Below are 21985 nucleotides of genomic sequence, written 5' to 3'. Positions count from 1 at the left end.
ATGTCCTTCAACTGATGAATAGATAAAGAAGATGTGGGGTGTGTGTGTGTGTGTGTGTGTGTGTGTGTGTGTAATGGAATATTACTTGGCAATCAAAAAGAATGAAATCATGCCATTTGCAACCTTGTGGATGGAACTAGAGTGTATTATACGAAGCAAAATAAGTCATAGAAAAATAAATATCATCTGATTTCACTCATACATGGAATTTAAGAAACACAAAAGATGAACATAGGGGAAGGGATGGAAAATAAGATAAAAACAGAGAGAGAGGCAAACCATAAGAGACTCTTAAATACAGACAATTCAATTTAAACACAGAGGGTCACTGGAGTGGAGGTTGGTGGGGAGATGGGATAAATGGGTGATGGGCATTAAGGAGGCCACTTGTGGAGAACACTGGGTGTTATTTGTGAGTGATGAATCACTAAATTCTACATCTGAAACTAATATTACACTGGATGTTAATGAACTGGAATTTAAATAAAAACTTGAGAAAGAAGAAAAAAAAACAAGAAATAACAAGTCTTTAAGAGGGTGCACAGAAAAGGGTGCAGATGCCTTGTGCACCGTTGGTGGGAATGTAAATTGATGCAGCCACTGTGGAAAAGAGTATTGAGGTTCCCCAAAAAACTAAAAATAGAAATACCATAAAAAAATAAAAAACTGCATGTCTGTATATGTGCATTCTGTTTTTTTTTTTTAACGATATAAAGATCTTTGCCTTATATTACCGTGGAGCATGTCTCCCCACCCATTTGCAATGCTCAGTATATCTTTCAATGTTATATCATGTTTTCCTGGATATACTGTGATTTATTTTACTATGATCCTTTTTTTGAGACCTTCAGTTTTTGTTATTTTAAAGAATGTTGTGATAAATAATTTTAGTGAAATTTTTAAGTCCGTTTATTCTTATTTCATTTGAATAAATTCTTAGAAGTAGACTTGTCTCAGAGGAATTATTTGACTGTTGATAATTTTAAAATATTCATGAAAGTTAGAGCAACTTACGTTCCCATTAGCCCTGAGAGTTTCTGTGTATACCTCTGTCAATGACCAATATCAGCATTAGTTTTTAAGTTGACAGTGACTTCTTATTACTTTATTTTGCATATCATTTGTTACTTGTGAAACCATATAAAATGTTAAACACAGGATTTGGGAACCAGATTTTTTTACATTTAGATCCTGGATTTGCTAATTTCTCACAATGTGTCCTTAGGTAATTTAATCTCACTGATGCTCAGTTTCTTTATCTGTGAAATAGGAAAATTACGGTGCCTTGCCCAAAGCATTTTTAGAAGCTTTTACTGATAATGTTGCATGTTGAGTTGCTTGTACATAGTATATAATTAATCTGTGTCTAATGTAAATGTATCATTCATATATTAAGATAGATATATTTTAAGTAAAGAGCTTTTAATGAGGTGGTTATCATACTCTCTTCTCTGTTATTTTTTTAATTTTTATTTTTTAGTGGTGGATTGTTACATGCAAGTTGACCTCCAGGAAATTTGCCTGCCACCTTCTAGCTTTCAGTTTGTTGAGACTGTTTTTGCCCTGTGGTCCCCAGGAAAGCGGCTTTGGAAAACTTTCTCACTGCCAACTAGTGGTTGTCATTTCACATCTGCACCTAGCCTGCTCTTTTCCCTCTGCTCTCTCCCTGTAGTTCTGCTTTCTCTGGGAGGGCAGCTGTGAGTATGGCCTTGCTGTCTTCTTTCTATCTGATCCCATCTGTAATGTATCTAATGGAAATTAATCCACATTCCTAGCTGGTGTATGCTATTATTTCCTAGTTCATGATTCAGATGCAGGTATCTCTCTTCCAGGATTGGTTCATGAAGAACTTATATTCATGTTGATACCTTACCCGGAGTTAATCTAGGAAACATATTCAGACAATCAATATTTATAAACATTGGTTTTGTCAACTTATTTATGTATTCCCCTCCAGGGAAACAATTAATTTGGCATGAATTCTTCAGATGTTCTTGGCTAGCATCCAGGTGTTTAAAAATAAATAGATAAAAATACGCAAAAGCATGTTTAATTTTGTGTCATCTTTGAACTCACTTATATGTACTCTGTTTAACTGAACACTCTATTGAATGTAAATCTTTTATTACTTTTGTTTTTCTTTATCAGAACTAGAAAGTAATGCTCTCGTTAAAGATTTAGTTCTCTACCCGAAAGTGCCTCCAACTGAGGAAACAGTACACTGTGAAACATGATGTGGTTTCTAACAAATTGCTAATTAATATCTGTTGCTTCATATTTGTGTGATGAATGGGAAACAAAAATACTGAAACTTTATTCAAATATCACAATTATTATACGTAATATAAGGTTTACTTACCTCTTTATCTCTTTTTCCAATACTGTTTTGTAACCTGTACATGCTTTATATAAGAGGGGGGAAAGAACATCTTTGAATGGAGTAAAAAAATGAAATCTGAATTTTGGAAGATAGGTATATATAAGCACATTGCTTTTGTATCTCTAAAAGCTTCAACTGCTTTTCAGAATGCTGTTTTACTAAATCAAAGTAAAAGCATATCCTTTTTTGTGAACCCTCTATATCAGGGTTGAACAAGAAAAACCTATTATCTACTAGTACAATACTATTACCCAGTATTTTTGGTTAATTTTTTTCCAAACTGCACCTGTAAAAACACATGATAATTGAGTATAGTTTCTGTACTAAAGAGGAAAGTTTACCAAAAATGGATTCTTGCATTCTTTTTTATTTCCAATTAGCTTGACCTTTTTCAATTGAGCTTAAAGCATACCATCTTCCTTCTATCCCCTGAATCCCTTGAATTATAAGCATACATAGGATAGAATAGAATAGAATAGAATAGAAAGGAAATCAGCTTACGCACATTATAATATTGCTACTTAAGTTTAGTACATGGGCCAGTTGCATTGGTATTACCTACAAACTTTTAAAAATGCAGAATTTCAGTCTATGTTTCCAATATACTGAGCTAAAATGTGCATTTTAAAGTCATGATCATATGCTCATTAAATTTTGCACTATCAATATCTTATCCTTATCAGCCGTTTTCTCTTTATAACTTCTTCTTGCTTATGTCCCACCCAGTATTGAGGTTGCTTTGAAAAAGGTTACCAAAAATCCCGTATTAATCAAATCCACTTTTTCTATAGGTCACCTCTTCTTCCAGCCTTTTTTCCAATATATTTCAGTGTCTGCAACATTTCTTTCTAACGTTTTCCTTCCTGAGTCTTTTATGGTAGTAGTGGGACTTCTCTGTCTTCTCTTGGAACTGCATCTCGTTTGTCCCCATTCCTTCTTTCTAACATAGACGACAGGAACACTCCAGTATTTTGGATTTGCTATCATTTTTATTCTATTCCTTGTAAAAATGCAATCATTCTTAAAACTTGGATATTTAATTTGATGACCTGACTTCCAAATCTTTAAATTTTTTTTTCTAACCTTTATTTATTTTTGGGACAGAGAGAGACAGAGCATGAACGGGGGAGGGGCAGAGAGAGAGGGAGACACAGAATAGGAAACAGGCTCCAGGCTCTGAGCCATCAGCCCAGAGCCTGACGCGGGGCTCGAACTCACGGACCGCGAGATCGTGACCTGGCTGAAGTCGGACGCTTAACCGACTGCGCCACCCAGGCGCCCCTAAATCTTTATATCTCTGGACTGCATTTACCTCATGAGATCTCTTTTATCTTTTTTTTTTAATTTTTAATGTTTATTTTTGAAGTTTATTTTTGAAAGAGAGAGAGAGACAAGCATGAGAAGGGGAAGGGCAGAGAGAGAGGGAAACACAGAATCCAAAGCGGGCTCCGGGTTCTGAGCTGCCAGCTTAGACCCTGATGAACCCACAAACCATGAGATCATGACCTGAGCCGAATTTGGATGCTTAACCGACGCAACTGCCCAGGAGCCCCAAGGTGTCTTTTATCTTAAAACAGCTTGAGGAGCACCCCAACGTGGGCATCTTCAAGGTCAATGGGTATGAACTTGAACTCAGACTTTCCTTCCCAAACTACTTTGGCTATTAGGCAAAATGTCATAGTTTATTACTCAATACACCATAAATTCCTTAAAGTGGTGGATTAATTTAATCTATTTAGCACCTTACAATTTGAAGGAATACAAACCAATTACCATATAGTTCACCTGACTAACCAGATCCTTGCATTCAAATGTCTATTTAGTTCCATTCTACCAAATTGGTTCTTAGGAAATTCTGGTGGGGTTCTTTAAATTAGGGTTATTTTTTTTAAGTTTATTTATTGTGAGAGAGAGAGAGAGGGAGCAGAGAGGGGCAGAGGGGTGGGGGGAGAGAAAGAGAATTGCAAGCAGTCTTCACACTGTCAGTGCTGAGCCCTGTGCAGGGCTTGAACTCACAAATGGTGAGATCATGACCCGAGATGAAATCAAGAGTTAGACGCTTAACTGACTCAGCCACCCAGGTACCCCTAGCATTATTATAATAATGCAGGAAAGGGTTAAACTAAAATCTCCCTATAGAAAAAAAAAAAACAACTATATGGAGAATGCCAAAGAGCTAGTTCACATACATGTGAATTACATATACCTGTATTTCCATGTCTATGTATTTGTCTTAAACTATCTATCTTTCCATCTATTAAAAAAAAGCCACTACTGGAATGTGCGATTGGGATTATAATAATATCCTCTTTGAGGACTTGGTGGAAGTATTTGCCAAAAATTATAGACGAAGTATCTATACACTATTCATGGTACAGATCCTTTCTTCATTTATTGTCATATTATTTCCTTGTTTACTCATCTTTCTAAGTGTTACATTTATATCATCTATTTTTTTTTGTATATATAATTTATTGTCAAATTGTCTAACATATAGTGTATAAAGTGTGCTCTTAGTTTTGGGGGTAGATTCCTGTGGTTCATTACTTACATACAACACCCAGTGCTCATCCCAAGTTCCCTCCTCAATGCCCATCACCCATTTTCCCCTCACCCCCCCCATCAACCCTCAGTTTGTTCTCTATATTTAAGAGTCTCTTATGGGTGTGCCTCCCTCTCTGTTGGTAACTATTTTCCACCCTTCTCTTCCCCCATGGTCTTCTGTTAAGTTTCTCAAGATCCACATATGAGTGAAAACATATGTTATCTGTCCTTCTCTGACTGACTTATTTCACTCAGGATAATACCTTCCATTTCTATTCATGTTGCTACAAAAGGTCATATTTCATTCTTTCTCATTGCCAAGTAGTATTCCATTGTGTATATAAACCACAATTTCTTTATCCATTCATCAGTTGATGGACATTTAGGCTCTTTCCATAATTGGGCTATTGTTGAAAGTGCTGCTATAAATATTGGGGTACAAGTGCCCCTATGCATCAGCACTCCTGTATCCCTTGGGTAAATTCCTAGCAGTGCTATTGCTGGGCCATAGGGTAGATCTATTTTTAATTTTTTGAGGAACCTCCACACTTTTCCAGAGTGGCTGCACCAGTTTGCATTCCCACCAACAGTGCAACAGGGTTCCCATTTCTCCACATCCTCGCCAGCATCTGTGGTTTCCTGAGTTGTTAATTTTAGTCACTCTGACCAGTATATCACCCATGTTAAGAAAAGTTGGGCTTTTCTTTTTTGGGGGGTTAATATGCAGCTCACAGGGAAATTTTTGTTTCTTTAATGGCCCCAAATTAAAAATAAATTCAGAATCCAATAGCTGTATTTCTGTAACTTTTTCTTTTAAAGTATGTGCATGTGAGTGCAGGTCCAGTGAGTGTCTCATACATCAAAGTGCTTGCAATGCAGTGGAGGCTGAGATCAATGGAAAAAGAGAACAGGTTTTGGATTTGACTTAAGTATCTATGTTCTGCTAATTGTCTTTGTGGACTGGATAAGTAATTTAACCTTCTTGAGCTCCATTTTTTACCTGTAAAATGTTGTTGCACATACTTTGTGGGAGTGTTTTAAATAGTAAATAATGGTATTAAACAGTAGTTAGTAGCATAGACTTTAGGGATTAGCCAGATCTCAGTGAAAAACTTAGTTCTACTGACTACTTCCTACATAATCTTGTGCAGCTTCTAAATGTGTCAGTTTCTGCATTGATAAAATAGTGATAATAATTCCTCTCATTAGGTTACTGAAACTATTAAACAAGGTAATATATGTTGAAGTCCCCCCAATTTTTTATAGTCTTAAACAGTACCTGTAATTATATTAACTTCTAAAAGGTGACCAGTTTGTCATTTTGTTTGTTTGTTTCATCATTTCCTAATAATTTCCTTACCTTTGCTGTGCTATTTAGATTGGGTTTAGGAACTCTGGTTTCTTCAAGTGCTTGTGTTGCTAACTTCTAGTTATGTGTCAATATTATCTGTGAACTTTATTTTTTCATTGATGGAATTGGGATCATAATGCTCTGATGAGATAAAGCATGTAAATGTGCTGTGACAACTCTAAAATGATACAGAATATGAGTTACTAAATTGTAGATTATATCGGCCATCTAATTCATTCTACAAATATTTATTGAATGCATAACAAGTTCTAGGTTTTGTGTTGGACACTCAAGAATGATACATACAGGCTCTGCTTTAAGGGATTCACAAATCTGTGGATGATACAATCGTGTATATAACAGCTGCAGTACTGTGATGTATTCATGACAGGAGTAGGCACAGGATGACTAAAAGATGATCTTTAATTGAGTAGCACCAAAATTTACTTTTCTGAATTTTACATGAAAATATTGTGATCGAAGATTGATAATTCTCCTTTTAATGATCAACTCCCATTTTGCCTATGTGGTTGTTAATTTTATGTGTGAACTTGACTGGGCCACAGGGTGCTCAGACATTTTGCCCAACATTGTTCTGGATGTGTGTGAGGGAATTTCTGGATGAGATTAACATTTGAAATTGGTAGACTGAATAAAACAGATTGCCCCCTAGGGGAGTCTGGGTGGCTCAGTTGGTTGAGCTTCTGACTTTAGCTCAGGTCATGATCTCACAGTTCACATGTTCGAGCCCTGCATCGGGCTCAGTGCTGACAGCTTGGAGCCTGGAGCTTGCTTGTGATTCTGTGTTTCCCTCTCTCTTTTCCCCTCCCCGACTTGTGCTCTGTCTCTCTCAAAAATAAATCAACATTAAAAAAAAAAAAAGTTTTAAACAGATTGCCCTCCCTAATGTGGGTGGGCCTCCTCCTATCAGTAGAAGATCTGAATACAACAAAAAGGCTAAGTAAGAGGTAACTTATCTTGCTTGACTAAATGAGCTAAGACATTACTGTGGTGTTGAGGTTTGAACTGAAATATTGGTTCTTATTGAGTATTGAGCCTGGCAGATTTTGGACTAGAACATATACCATCCCCTCTCCTGTATCTCCAGCTTGCTGCCTACAGATCTTGGACTTCCTAGCCTCCTCCATAATCACATGAGCCAATTCCTTATAATAAATTTGTGTATACATATACACATGTAAATGTACACACACACACACACACACACACACACACACAGACTTGATTCTCTTTCTCTGGAGAACTTGGATTAATTCATCCCATTTTTAAATTAAAAAGTTTTTAATGTTTATTTATTTTTGAGACAGAGAATGAATGGGGAGGGCAGAGAGAGAGGGAGACACAGAATCTGAAGCAGGTTCCAAGCTCTGAGCCATCTGAGCCAAGCTCTGAGCCAGATGTGGGGCTCAAACCCACAAACCGTGAGATTGTGACCTGAGCCAAGTTGGACACTTAACCGAATAAGCCGCCCAGGCACCCCTAATTTATCCCATCTTTAACCCAGATCTCTTATTGTGTTTCTTGTCTAACTTCCCTACCCTTCTACCATATGGTCAGATTCATTAAATGACTGAATCAAAATAAAATGTTTTCATAGCCATCCAGATAACACTATTTCTTTGGGAGCTAGGAGGCTGTAGAACATGAGAAAAAGTGATGTGTGTCCTAGTTATTGAGTATGTTTGTTCAATTTTTTTTTCAACAAAACACCTTCGAGCCCTATGCCATTCTCAACTCTACTGGTATCTTGTAATTTGTCCTTTCATCTATTTCTGTCCACAAAATGATGACCTTTATCTTTAACTTCAAAAGACGTATTCCTAACTTAGTTCAACCCCCAGGTAAAAATTACATAGAATCTGCTAAACTACCACTGATGTGAGAAACACTGATGCAAAGCTATTAGCTTCTTAGTCATATCCTTTTATTATCATGTTTGTCTTCATGGTTCAAAAGATGCCAAATGCAAACTTTACAGCAGTGGCTGACAGAGAGATTCTTTGCCAAAAGCAAAATAGTTCAAGTAAGTTGTAAAATCTGCATGGTCAAATTGAATTCAAGAGAAAGTTTGACTAACTCCTAGAGGCAGTAATTAATTTTATTAGGAGAAAAAATGCCACCAAGTTAGTCTGTCAGTCATAATGTGTAATTTCATTGAAATGCTTAAAAAGTTACAGTATATACACCTTGGTTCTATGTGAATTCTCAAGTAGTTAATGACAGTAGAACACAGACCACGTACTAGCAGTTAACCGTGTATGAGATAGGTAAGGAAATACAGATGTATCTAAGAATATATTGTCTAGGCTTAGCCACTAAGCAAAATTTTCCAAAGGGTCTCCCTGAGGACTAATATATACAGGAATACATTTAACACACATCTTTCCTTAAATAATATATGATGTTTTTGAGCACTAACTGTGCTTCAAGTTTAAAATCACTATCAAAAAATAAGAAAAGAAAGTCATATAAAACTGAAGTTGGGAAAAAGAAAAAGTAAGAGAGAAAGAGAAGGAAAGAGAGGGTGGGAGGAAGGAAGTAAAACTTTGTGTAAAGGTGTACTTCATTTTCACATTATTCCTGCAGTGTTAATTATTAATTGTGCGTGTGACTGTGTGTGTGTTCATTGCACAAAGAATAGAACACTGAACTGAAAATGAGTAACCTTGTCACTAGAAACGAGGGTTTGGGCTAGACAATATCAATATCTCTAACAGATCCAAAACTAATTATCTTTCAGTATGTAAAACCTTATTAATACAGAAATGAATTTCTTTTCATATCTTTGCTTATTTAGACTGATGAATTTCAAATAATTATATGACCAACAAAGTTCATTTTTATGACTTTATTTTGACTTTTCTTTAATTTAAATTTTAGGTAGTTAACATACCATGCAGTGTTGGTTTTGGGAGTAGAATTCAGTGATTCATCACCACATACAGCGCCCAGTACTAATTACAAGTGCCCTCCTTAGTACCCATCACCCATGTAGCCCATCTATCTCCCACTCATCTCCCTCTCTCAACTGATAGTTTTGTCTCTATCATTAAGAGTTTCTTGTGGTTTGTTCACCTCTCTTCTCTCCCTGCCCTTCCCATATGCTCATCTATTTTGTTTCTTAAATTCCTCATATGAGTGGAATCATGTTATTTATCGTTATCTCATTGACTTATTTCATTTAACATAATACCATCTAGCTCTATCCATGTCATTGCAAATGGCAAGATTTCATTCTTCTTGATCACCAAGTAATATTCCAATGTATATATACATATCTTTATACATTCATCAGTTGATGGACATTTGGGCTCTCTACAGAGTGTGGCTATTGTTGATAGCACTGCTATAAACATTGGGTTGCACGTGCCCATTTGAATCAGTATTTTTGTATCTGTTGGATAAATACTGAATAGTGCAATTGCCGGATGATACAGTAGTTCTAATTTTACTTTCTTGAGGAACCTCCATACTCCAGGATGGCTGCACCAGTTTGCATTCCCACAGGGCAAGAGCGTCCCCTTTCTCCTCATCCTTGTCAACACCTGTTGTTTCTTGTGTTAATTTTAGCCATTCTGACATTGGGAGGTATCTCATTGTGGTTTTGATTTGTATTTCCCTGATGATGAGTGATGGTGAGCATCTTCTCGTGTCTGTTAGCCATTGGATGTCTTGTTTGGAAGAGTGTTTATTCCAGTCTTCTGCTCATTTCTTTACTACACTATTTGCATTTTTGAGTGTTGAGTTTGATAAGTTCTTTATAGATTTGGGATACTAACCCTTTATCAGATATGTCATTTGCACATATCTTCTCCCACTAGGTAGGCTGCTTTTAGTTTTGTTGATAAAGGGTTAGTATAAAGGGTTACATTGAATGTGTAGGTTGCTTTTGGTAGTGTAAACATTTAACAATATTTGTTCTTCCAATCCATGAGCATAGAATGTCTTTCCATTTCTTTGTGTCCTCTTCAATTTCCTTCACAAGTCTTCTATAGTTTTCAGAGTATAGATATTTTACCTCTTTAGTTAGGTTTATTCCTAGGTGTTGTTTTTGGTGCAATTGCAAATGGAATCTATTCCTTGATTTCTTTTTCTGATGCTTCTTATTGGTGTATAGAAATGCAACAGATTTCTGCATGTTGATTTTATATCCTGTCACTTTGCTGAATTCATGTATTAGTTCTAGCTATTTTTTGGTGGAGTCTTTCATGTTTTCTACATAGAGTTTCCTGTCATCTGTGAAGAGTGGAAGTTTGGCTTCTTTCTTGGCAATTTGGGTGCCTTTTATTTATTTTTAGTGTTTGACTGCTGAGGCTGACTTCCAGTACTATGTTAAATAGTAACGGTAAGAGTGGACATCCTTGTCTTGTCCTGACTGTAGGGGAAAGGCTCTCAGTTGTTCCCCATTGAGGATGATGCTAGCTGTGGGTCTTTTGTATATGGCCTTTATGATATTGAGGTATGTTCTACCTATCCGTACTTTGTTGAGGGTTTTAATCAAGAATGGATGCTATATAGCAAAATTTATTCTTGAAAGAAAACAATGAAGATACACTCTATGAAATATAGTACTGTTAAATTTTGGCTTAATGTATGTTGTTGGCCATCATTTCATTAATAAACCCATATTTATATCAAGTAACAATGTTATTTGCACATCCTAAAATTGTATATGATTATAAGGAGTTATTACTTTCTTAAACATTCAGAGAAATACATTAAAAATTTTTAGCATTAAATCACATTTGTCTATCTTCAAGGGCCTAATATTAAATTTAGTTGGAACATTTAGTAGTTTAATTTAATTAATTAATTTAATTTATTAATTTAATTTAATTAATTTATTTAATTTCTTTGTATTTTTAAAAGTAATTTTTATTTGAGAATGTTATTCTTTTTTTTCCATGATCACTACAACTAAAAGCCTACCACTTTCATTGCTCTTTTCAAAGAACCAAATTTTGGCTTCTTTGAGTTTTCTCTATTGCTTTCCTTTTCTTTGTTTTGTTTTCCCCATTCTTTAAAGTTGTCTTCCTTCTATCTGATTTCAGTATAGTGGTTTTTTTTTGTTCTGCATTATTTTTTAAATTATATGTATATTTTAGATGTCTTAATTTTGTAAAGCAGGTTTTGCTTTACAGCAAAATTGAGAGGAAGGTATAGAGATGTCCCATATAACATGCTTTCAAACATGCATAGCCTCCCTCATAGTCAAAATCACTTAGCAGAATGGAACTTCTGAAACAAGGATGAGACGACATTGACACATTATAATCACTCAAAGTTCATAGTTTACCTTAGGGTTCATTCTTGGTGTTGTGCATTCTATAGGTTTGGACAAGTGTATAATAACATATCAATAATTAATAACATACAGAGTATTTTCACAGTCTTAAAAATCTGCTGTGCTCTGCCTGTTCATCTCTCCCCCTTCCCACCTCTGGTAATGACTGGTCTTTTATTGTATTCCTAATTTTGCCCTTTCTAGAATGTCATAGAGTTGGAATCATATAGTGGGAATCATATCATATAGTAGCCTTTTCAGATTTTTTTTCACTTAGTAGTATGCACTTAAGGTTCATCTAGGTCTTTTCATGGCTTGATATTTTATTTCTTTTTGGCAATGAATAATATTCCATTATTTGGATGTATTACAGTTTGTTTATACATTTACCTACTGAAGAACATCTTGATTGCTTCCAAGCTTTAGCAATTATAAATAAACTTGCTATAAATATCCTTGAATAGGATTTTGTGTAGATATAAGTTTTCAACCCCTCTGGGTAAATACCAAGGGATGTGGTTGCTGGATCATGTACGAGTATGTTTAGTTTTTTTAAGAAACTGCCCAACTGTCTTCTAAACTGGCTGTATCATTTTGGATTCCCTCCAGCAGTGAATAAGAGCTCTTTTTACTCCACATCCTCACTAGTATTTGTTGTTTTCTGTGTTCTGAATTTTGGCCATTCTGATAAGTGTGTAGTAGTATCTCGTTGTTTAATTTGCATTTTCCTGATAACATATGATATTTTTCCATATGCTTATTTGCCATCTATATATCTTCCTTAGTGATATATCTGTTAAAGTTTGGGCTGTTTATTTTTTTACTGTTAAATTTTAAGCATTCTTTCTGTATTTAGGATAGTTATTCTTTATCAGTTGTGTTTTTGTAAATATTTTCTCAAATATGTGGCTTGTTTTCTATTATCTTGATAGTATCTTTCACAGAACAGAAGTTATTTTTAAGTTTTAATTTTTAATTTTAATGAACTCTAGCTTATCACTTATTTCTTTCATGATTGTGTCTTTGATGTTGTATCTAAAAAGGCATCACCTTACACAAGGTAATCTACGTTTTCTCCTCTATTATCGTCTATGAGTTTAGTAGGTTTGTGTTTTACATTTAGTTCTGTGATCCATTTTGAGCTGTTTCTTATAACAGGTGTAAGGTCTGTGTCTAGGTTCTCCCCCCCTCCCCCCCCCCCCCCGCATGTGGATGTCTGGTTGTTCCAGTTCCATTTGTTCAAGAGACTATTTTTGTTTCTTTTTCTTTGTATGTTACTTTTGCTACTTTTGCTAGTCAAAGATGAATTGACTATATTTTTGCGAGTCTGTTTCTGGGCTCTATCCATTGATCTGTTTTGTCCATTCTTTTCAGCAATACTTGATTACTGCAGCTTTATAGTAAGTCTTTAATTCAGGTAGCATCAGTCCTCTGGCTTCATTCTTCTCCTTCAATATTGTGTTGGCTATTCTAGGTCTTCTGTCTTTATATATAAACTTTAGAATGGATTTGTTAATATCCCTAAAATAACGTGCTAGAATTTTAATTGTTACTGCATTGACTCTGTAAATCAAGTTAAGGAATAACTGATGGCATGACAGTATTGTCCTCTTACCCATAAACATGGACTATCTTTCCATTTATTTAATTCTTTGATTTCATTCATAAGAGTTTTGTAGTTTTCCATGTAGATCTGGTACATTTTTGTTAGATTTATAACTAAGCATTTCTTTGGGGGAGGGGCTGCTAATATAAATTGTATGGTGTTTTTAATTTCCATTTCTACTTCTTCACTGCTGATATAAAGGAAAGCAATTGATTTTTATATATTAACCTTATATCCTACAATCTTATTATAATTGCTTATTTATTCCAATAGGGTTTTTAAAAATCTTATTCATTTGGGTTTTCTACATAATTATGTTATCTGTGAAAAAAGACCATTTTATGTCTTCCTTCCCAATCTGTATACTTTATATTTCTTTTTCCTGTCTTACTGCATGAGCTAGGATTTCCAAATGATGTGGAAAAGGAGTAGTGAAAGGGGACATTTTGCCTTATCTCTGAACATAATGGGAAAGATTTGAATTTCTCACGATTAAGTATAATATTAGTTGTTTGTATTTTGTAGATAGTCATTCATTATTAAGTTGAAGAAGTTCCCTTCTATTTTTTCTAGATTCTTTAGATGAAAAGTTAGGCTACTGGTGTGATGCTATTTTCTTTTTTAATATAGCTGTGTACAGATATAAACTTCCCTTTAAACACTACTTTGGCTATATTCGCTGTGTTTTGAAATGTTTTGTTTTCATTTTCATTCATCTCTAAGTATTTTATAATTTCTCTTGTTGTTTCTTCTTAGAACCATTCATTATCTAGAATTCAATTATTTAATTTCCACATACTTGTGAAATTCTTAAATTATTTTCTGTTATTGATTCTTAATTTTATTCCATGTGGCCAGAAAAAATTCTTTGTATAATTTTACTCAAACTTATTGAACTTTCTTTTATGGTATAATAAATGGTCTATATTGAATAATGCTTTATGTACACTTTAAAAGAATGTGTATGTAATCTGTCATTGTTGGGTAGAATGTTCTATAATTATTTAGTTGGTTCTTAGTGTTATTCAAGTCTTCCATTTCACTACTCATCTTCTTTTGTTCCATGCATTACTAAAAGTTGGGCATTAAAGTCTCCAACTATTATTGTTGAATTGTCTATTTCTACCTTCAATTCTCTCACTTTTTGTTTTATGTATTTTGCCATTATATATATATATATATATATATATATATATATGTGTGTGTGTGTGTGTGTGTGTGTATATATATATATATATATATACATATATATATATGTTTGTCATTTTTATGTGTCTTCCCAGTAGGTTGAACTTTTTTACTTTAAAATATCCTTCTTCGTGTTTACTAAAAATTTTTATTTTAAAGTCTATTTTTTAAATGATACCATAGCCACTCCAATTCTGTTTTGGGTACTATTTACATAGCATATACCTCTTAAAATCTTTGTACTTTCACCATCTTTGTGACTTTGATTTCATGTGTGTCTCTTATTTGTTAGTACACCTGATCCTTGAACAATGTGGGGGCTAGGGATGCTACACCCCCACACAGTCAGAAATCCACACATAACTTTTGACTCCTCAGATCTTTTCTAGTAGCCTACTGCTGACTGGGAAGCCTTACCAATAACATAAATAGTTGATTAACATATATGTTGTATGTTACATGTATGACATGTAAGCATGTACTGTATTCTTACAATAAAGTAAAACAGAGAAAAAAAATGTTACTGAGAAAATCCTACAGAAGAAGAAACACATTTATATTACTTGATTGCTGACTGCATTTATAGAAAAAAAATTTAAAAATCCGTGTATAAGTGAACCTGTGTAGTTCAAACCCCTATTGTTCAGAGTCAGATGTATATTGCGGGATTGTGTTAAAAATCCACTTTTTCAATTTCTGCCTTTAAGTTAGAGAATTTAATTTATTTATACTTAATGTAATTACTGATTAAATAAATTACTATAATGTAACTACTTTCTTAGACTAATTCTGTGAGGGCACTGATGTCTCTACTGTTGTTAGCTAATGACGGGACAGAGATTTCCTTAAATGATTTGAACTGATGATTCTTCTAGCCTTTTCTGAGAAGTTTCATGCATATATTGGGGTATGTGTTTGATGGTCTGGCAGGTAGTTTACAATTCTCCTTTAGCTTTTAATTGTTTGAGCAGAGCTTCAAGGTCTGTCAGAAGTGAGAGAGAAGGACCTTCACATGTTTTTCTTTACTGGGCATGCTTTTCATATATGCATGACCCTCTAGATTCCCAGGAATATATCAGAGGAATATGACATTTCATTCCTCAGTGTTTCATTTTACGGTTTTGGTCAGCCTCTTGGTAGTCCTAGGTCAAGCCACTTCAGTGTTAAGCAATCACCAATGATCATTTGCCACGAATGCTTTTCCCACAGAGTGAGCTTCCCGAGTCCTGTCAAATAAAGACAAATCCTGATAATGGAGCTTTCAGAAAGCCACCAAATAGTCAAATAGTCAAATTGGGGGTGGATTTTGTGGAGCTCCAAATCTGTTCATGTTCTTCCAGTAGCTTCTGGGATGCTGGTTTTCATAGCTACCATTGTTGCAAGAGTGGTGGTTTTCAGAGCTACTGAAGAGAGAGAGGAGTGGGATTAGGCAAATTAAAATGATACATAGCTCACTTTTTGAAGCTGAAATTCTGCTGTTTCTTTCTATCTTTCTTTTTTAAGTGAATGCCTCTTAGATAGTTACAAGCTTCTAGTAATTCCCAGAGTTCTGAAAAAGTTGATTTTGACCATTTTTGTTGTGTTCTTTTTGCTTTAACAGGGAAGCAGATTTTCAGAGGTCTTTACTCAGTCAGCCATTCTGAACCATTCTTCTGTTTTTGTAGTTTTTGTTTCAAAGTTCACTAAATCTCTTGGCTTTAGAATATAGATAACTAGCTGCTGAAGTATAAAGTGGTGGAAAATCAGATGTGGGATGGACTCTCACGGTAGAGTAGGGGATATGGGCTAGAAAAAAGACCAAAAGAGATGTCTGGGGGTGAAGTGTATGTGTATCTTGCCAGAAATGTTGGCTACACAGCTGTAGGCTATGTCAAATATCAGGGAATGAACTCTTACAAATGTGTATTTCATTCCTATCAAAATAACACCAGCATTCTTCGCAGAGCTAGAACAAATAATCCTAAAATTTGTATGCAACCACAAAAGACCCCGAATAGCCAAAGCAATCTTAGGACAAAAAAAACCCCAAAAAAACAAAAATAACAAAAACAAAGCAGGAGGCATCATAATCCCAGACTTCAAGCTATATTACAAAGCTGTAATCATCAAGACAGTATGATACTGGCAAAAGAACAGACACTCAGATCAATGGAGCAGAATAGAGAACCCAGAAATGGACCCACAAACATGTGGCCAACTAATCTTTGACAAAGCAGAAAAGATTATCCAATGAAATAAAGACAGTCTCTTTAGCAAGAGCTGGAAAAACTGGACAGTGACATGCAGAAGAATGAACCTGGACCACATTCTTACACCATACACAAAAATAAACTCAAAATGGATGAAAGACCTCAATGTAAGACAGGAATCCATCAAAATCCTTGAGGAGAAACCAGGCAAAAAACCTTTTTGATCAAGCCCGCAGCAACTTCTTACTCAACACATCTCCAGAGGCAAGGGAAACAAAAGCAAAATGAACTACTGGGACCTCATCAAAATTAAAACTTCTGCACAGCAAAGGAAACAATCAGCAAAACTATAAGGCAACTGACAGAATGGGAGAAGATATTTGCAAACGACACATCAGATAAAGGGTTAGTGTCCAAAATCTATAAAGAACTTATCAAACTCAACACCCAAAAAGCAAATAATCCTGTGAAGAAATGGGCAAGAGACATGAATAGACACTTTTCCAAAGAAGACATCCAGATGGCTGCCAGACACATGAAAAGATGCTCAACATCACTCATCATCAGGGAAATACAAATCAAAACCACAGTGAGATACCACCTGACACCCGTCAGAATGGCTAACATTAACAACTCAGGCAACAACAAATGTTGGCAAGGATGCAGAGAAAGAGGATTTCTTTTGCATTGTTGGTGGCAATGCAAGCTGGTGCAGCCACTCTGGAAAACAGTATGGAGGTTCCTCAAAAAATGAAAAATAGAACTACCCTATGACCCAGCAATTGCACTACTAGGCATTTATCCACAGGATACAGGTGTGCTGTTTCGAAGGGATATATGCACCCCAATGTTTATAGCAGAACTATCAACAATAGCCAAAGTATGGAAAGAGCCCAAATGTCCATTGATGGATGAATGGATAAAGAAGATGTGGTATATACATACAATGGAGTATTACTCAGCAATCAAAAAGAATGAAATCTTGCCATTTGCAACTATGTGGATGGAACTGGAGGGTATTATGCTAAGTGAAATTAGTCAGTCAGAGAAAGACAAAAATCATATGACTTCACCCGTATGAGGACTTTAAGAGACAAAACAGATGAACATAAGGGAAGGGAAATAAAAATAATATAAAAACAGGGAGGGGGACAAAACATAAGAGACTCTTAAATATGGAGAACAAACAGAGGATTACTGGAGGGGTTTTGGAGGGGGGATGGGCTAAATGGGAAAGGGGAACAAAGGAATCTACTCCTGAAATCATTGTTTCACTATATGCTAACTAATTTGGATGTAAATTAAAAAAATGTGCATTTCATTGTGTGTAAATTTTACATCAGAAAAAAATGTAAATACTGAACTCTAGTATTGCTTTATGTTTGAAAATATTTAGAGGAAAAATTACTGTTGGCTGCAATTAATTTACTTGCAACTTGTCCAAGATAAGATGAATTCAGGAATGCATAGATGAATGGACAGGTATGTGAAAGAGTAAGTTTAGTGAAAGTTAATGATATGCAGGTATTCACTGTAAAATCTCTCAAATTTGCCTTATTTTTGAAAAAAGATAAGTAAAACATTAGGTTTGTAAAAATGTAAAAAGAGTGGATTTGAAACATGCTTAGTAAAAAAAAAAAAATAGTGTCCCAATATAAATGCCTAGTATTTTCCAGAATTAAGAAACTGCAAACATTGATAGAAAGCTAAAAGAATAAAAAAAAATCCTTGCCAAAGGAGTAGAGCTAAAATCTTCCAAGAATTGAGAAAATGTTTTTAAAAATGCTGCACCTCTTGGAAACTGTGAGAAATTAGTATCATCTGCAACTCCATATAGGTGACATTTTAGAGGTTTTTCTGTAATAAAATAAAAACATGAAACACTTCTTTCCATTTTTTAGTACTAGTTCTGTAAAAATAAGAGAAGTAGTAGATGAATCAGATATCAAACTTTTATGAGACCACTGAACACAATGGTTTAGTTCAAAGCTCTGTAAAAATAAAATTGGTTTATAGGAATCCTGTGAGGTGAAAATTGTACTGCCAGCATAAAAATGCAATCCAGCCAGCATATACTGGGGCCATCTTCTTTTTCCCAGAAACTTCATTAGCTCAAAGTTTAAATTTCAGTATAAAGTATAACGCTTGTCATCCAGGCTAGATTAATTATTTGCCTGTCTTTTGCAGAACTGCTAGGTTGTTACTGAATGTGATTGCATGATACAAAGCTTGGCTATACAGAGTAAAAATGTATCAGCGGTCGCCACCACAGCAGAATCTATTAAATAATTAGGAGCACAGAGTAGTACCTTTGGAGTTGAGAGGAAGAAATTGAATAGCTAGCTCATCACGCTGTTGAACAAAGCAGGAATCAGGACTGTAGGCAGTAACACACTGACATCACAGGTCACCCAGGCTGTGCGGATCTCTATACCTGAGAGAATGAATGGAGCCCAGATACACAGGGCTGTTTGAGTGCTATTTAATCACCTTAGGAGATGTCTGTACTGTGTTTATCTTGCTCTCTTTTATGGACAAATAAACTCTTAGCACAATAAATGTACCAAACATCTGGCTATAGATGGAAAAAAGAAAAACAACTTTGTGATAACCAGAAAAGACATTTTAATACCTAGTATCTAATACAGAACCAGGCACACAGTAATGACTCAGGCCAAGTTTGCTGACTAAATAAAGGCATGAATTAATTAGTGCATTTTTTTTTCAGCAGATGGTTGTGAAGTAGATAGTGTTTGCAAGGATCTGTGCTGGATGCATTCAGAACACCAAGCTTCATGGTGCTAGGTCTTAAGAAACCTTCTCTTTACCAGGGAAGATGAATTATTACAATTATTTATACCACAGGGCAGAAAATGATAAGAGATATGTGAGAGATAATTTGAGAGCAACTGGAGCATGTAAGAAGCTAGTATCATTTTGCTTTGTAGATTCAGCTGCTGGAAGGATGGTGAGATATCAATAGGATGATGATGGGAAGTTTAGGATAGTGCAGGTAAATTTAGGTCTAAGAATGGGAATAAAATGTATATAACAAAAATATAATTTTTAATTCAGCTTTATATAATTTATATGCAATTAATAAAAATCTATATTTCAATGAGTTTTGGTACATTTATATAGTCTTAAAACTACAACCACAATTATGGTATAGATCATTTCCATCACTTGTAAAACTTCCCTCATGTTCTAGATTTGAATACTTTTGCAACTGAAACAAACTACTGCAGAATTTGTGGCTTGAATCATCACAAATGTATCCTTTTAAACTTCTAAACATTGGAAGTTCAAAATGCATCTTATGGGAACAAAAATAAAGTATTGTCAGAGCTAGCTCCTGAAAGCTCCAGGGGAAAATCTGTTGCTCTCCTCTTGCTCTTTCTAGAGGCTGTCAGTATTTCTTGGCTTGTGGTCGTTATTCCAGTCTTCCATTGTCACATTGGTTCTCCTGTTCCTGTCACCCCTCCTATGCCCCTCTTGACTCTTGTACTTCTTCACTATTACAAAAGGCCAATCTGGATACGGATATATATATATATATATATATATATATATATATATATTCCAGGATAATAGCCTCTTCCCAAGGTCCTTCAATTAATCACATCTGTGAAGTCCCTTTGCCAAGTAAGGTAACATTTATAGGTACATGTTTATGCTATGAACATATTTGTTATGTAGGGGGTGGATTATTGTGTTCACCGCATATGCTTTTGATTATCAGTCCTCTGCTCCAAACACTTGGCCCTGGAAATCACTTTTTATCACTATAGTTTTGCTTTTTCCAAACAGTCATATAAATGGAGACATATGGCATGCAACAGTCTTTTGTGTCTGGCTTCTTTTACTTTCTTTGTGTGATGCTTTTGAAATTTATACATGTTGTTAAGGGTAACAGTAGTTTTTTTTTTCCCTCCTTTTATTGCAGAATAGTTACCATTGTATGGATATGTGACCATTTGTTTATTCATTTACCAGGTGATGGTCTTTTGATTTTTTTCCAAATTTTGACTATTATGAATAAAGCTGCTGTGGATATTTGTCTGTAAGTATGGTTGTGCTGTCATTTTTCTTGGTTAAAAACATAAGCATTTGTAGAATGCTTTGTTTATAAGAAGCCATTAAACTGTTCTGCAATGTGGTTGGCCATTTTTCATTTTCAGGAATGTTTGAAAGATTTACTTGATTTCTATTTTTACCAATACTTAATTGGTTTTAGTCATTCTAAATTGTATGCAGTGGTATCTTATTGTACTTTTAATATTTCAGTAATGACTGATAATTGTCTTATGTCCCTATTTGCAATTGAAATATCATTTTGTTCGATTTTTTTCCCATTTTAATTGAGTTGTTTAACTTTTTATTGAGCTGAGTGTTTTATATATTTTAGATACAAGTCCCTTATTAAAATGATTTTCCAAATATTGTTCTCAGTTTGTGGCTTACATTTTCATTTTACTAAAATGTCTTTTGAAAAGTAGAGTTTTTAATTTTGATAAGCTGCAATTCATAATTTTTTTTATGTTCCATACTTATTGTTGTTGTTTTCTTTTTTTTTTAATTTTAGAGAGAGAGAGAGAGAGAGAGCATGAGCAGAGGGAGAAAGAGAGAGAGAGAGAAATTGAGAATCTTAAGCAGGCTGCATGTTCAGCTCAGGCTACTCAGGGATCGATCCCATGGCTTTGGGATCATGAACTGAGCCAAAACCATGAGTCAGACTTTCAACCAACTGAGCCACCCAGGAGTGCTCCTGTTGTTTTTTCTAAGAATTATTTGCTAAGCCTACAGCAACATTGATTTTCTCCTATGCTTTCTTTTACAAGTTTAATAAATTTAAGTCTTACATTTAAGATCAACTGTGATCAAATTAGAGCTACTTATTGAATATGGTGTGAGGTAAGAACCAAGATTCATTTTCATTTTTATGGCCAATTGCAAAGGAAGCGTAGGAGATGAATCTGAAAGCATATAGAAAAATAGTAGGAAAATATTTCCTCTGTATTCAAGAGCCTAGCTTATTTTGGTCTTTTTTTTCTTTATTTGTTTTGTTTCTTAAATTCCACATATGAATGAAATAATATGTCATTGCCTTTCTCTGATGTATTTCACTAGCATTATACCCTTTAGGTCCACCCATGTTGTTGCAAATGGCAAAATTTCATTCTTTTTTATGGCTGAGTAACATTCATATACGTATATAAAATCACTTCTTTATCTGTTCATCTATGCATGGGTATTTGGGTTGCTTCCATATCTTGGCTGTTATAAATACTGCAATAAATGTAGGGGTGAATAAATATTTTCAAATTAGTGTTTTCATTTTGGGGGGTAAATACCCATTAGTGGAATTACTGGAACATATGGAAATCTATTTTTAATTTTTTGAGGAACCATCATACTCTTT

This window comes from Prionailurus viverrinus, chromosome C2 (genome assembly GCF_022837055.1).
Source record: "Prionailurus viverrinus isolate Anna chromosome C2, UM_Priviv_1.0, whole genome shotgun sequence".
NCBI classification, from domain to species: domain Eukaryota; kingdom Metazoa; phylum Chordata; class Mammalia; order Carnivora; family Felidae; genus Prionailurus; species Prionailurus viverrinus.
This window is presented reverse-complemented; position numbering follows the sequence as displayed.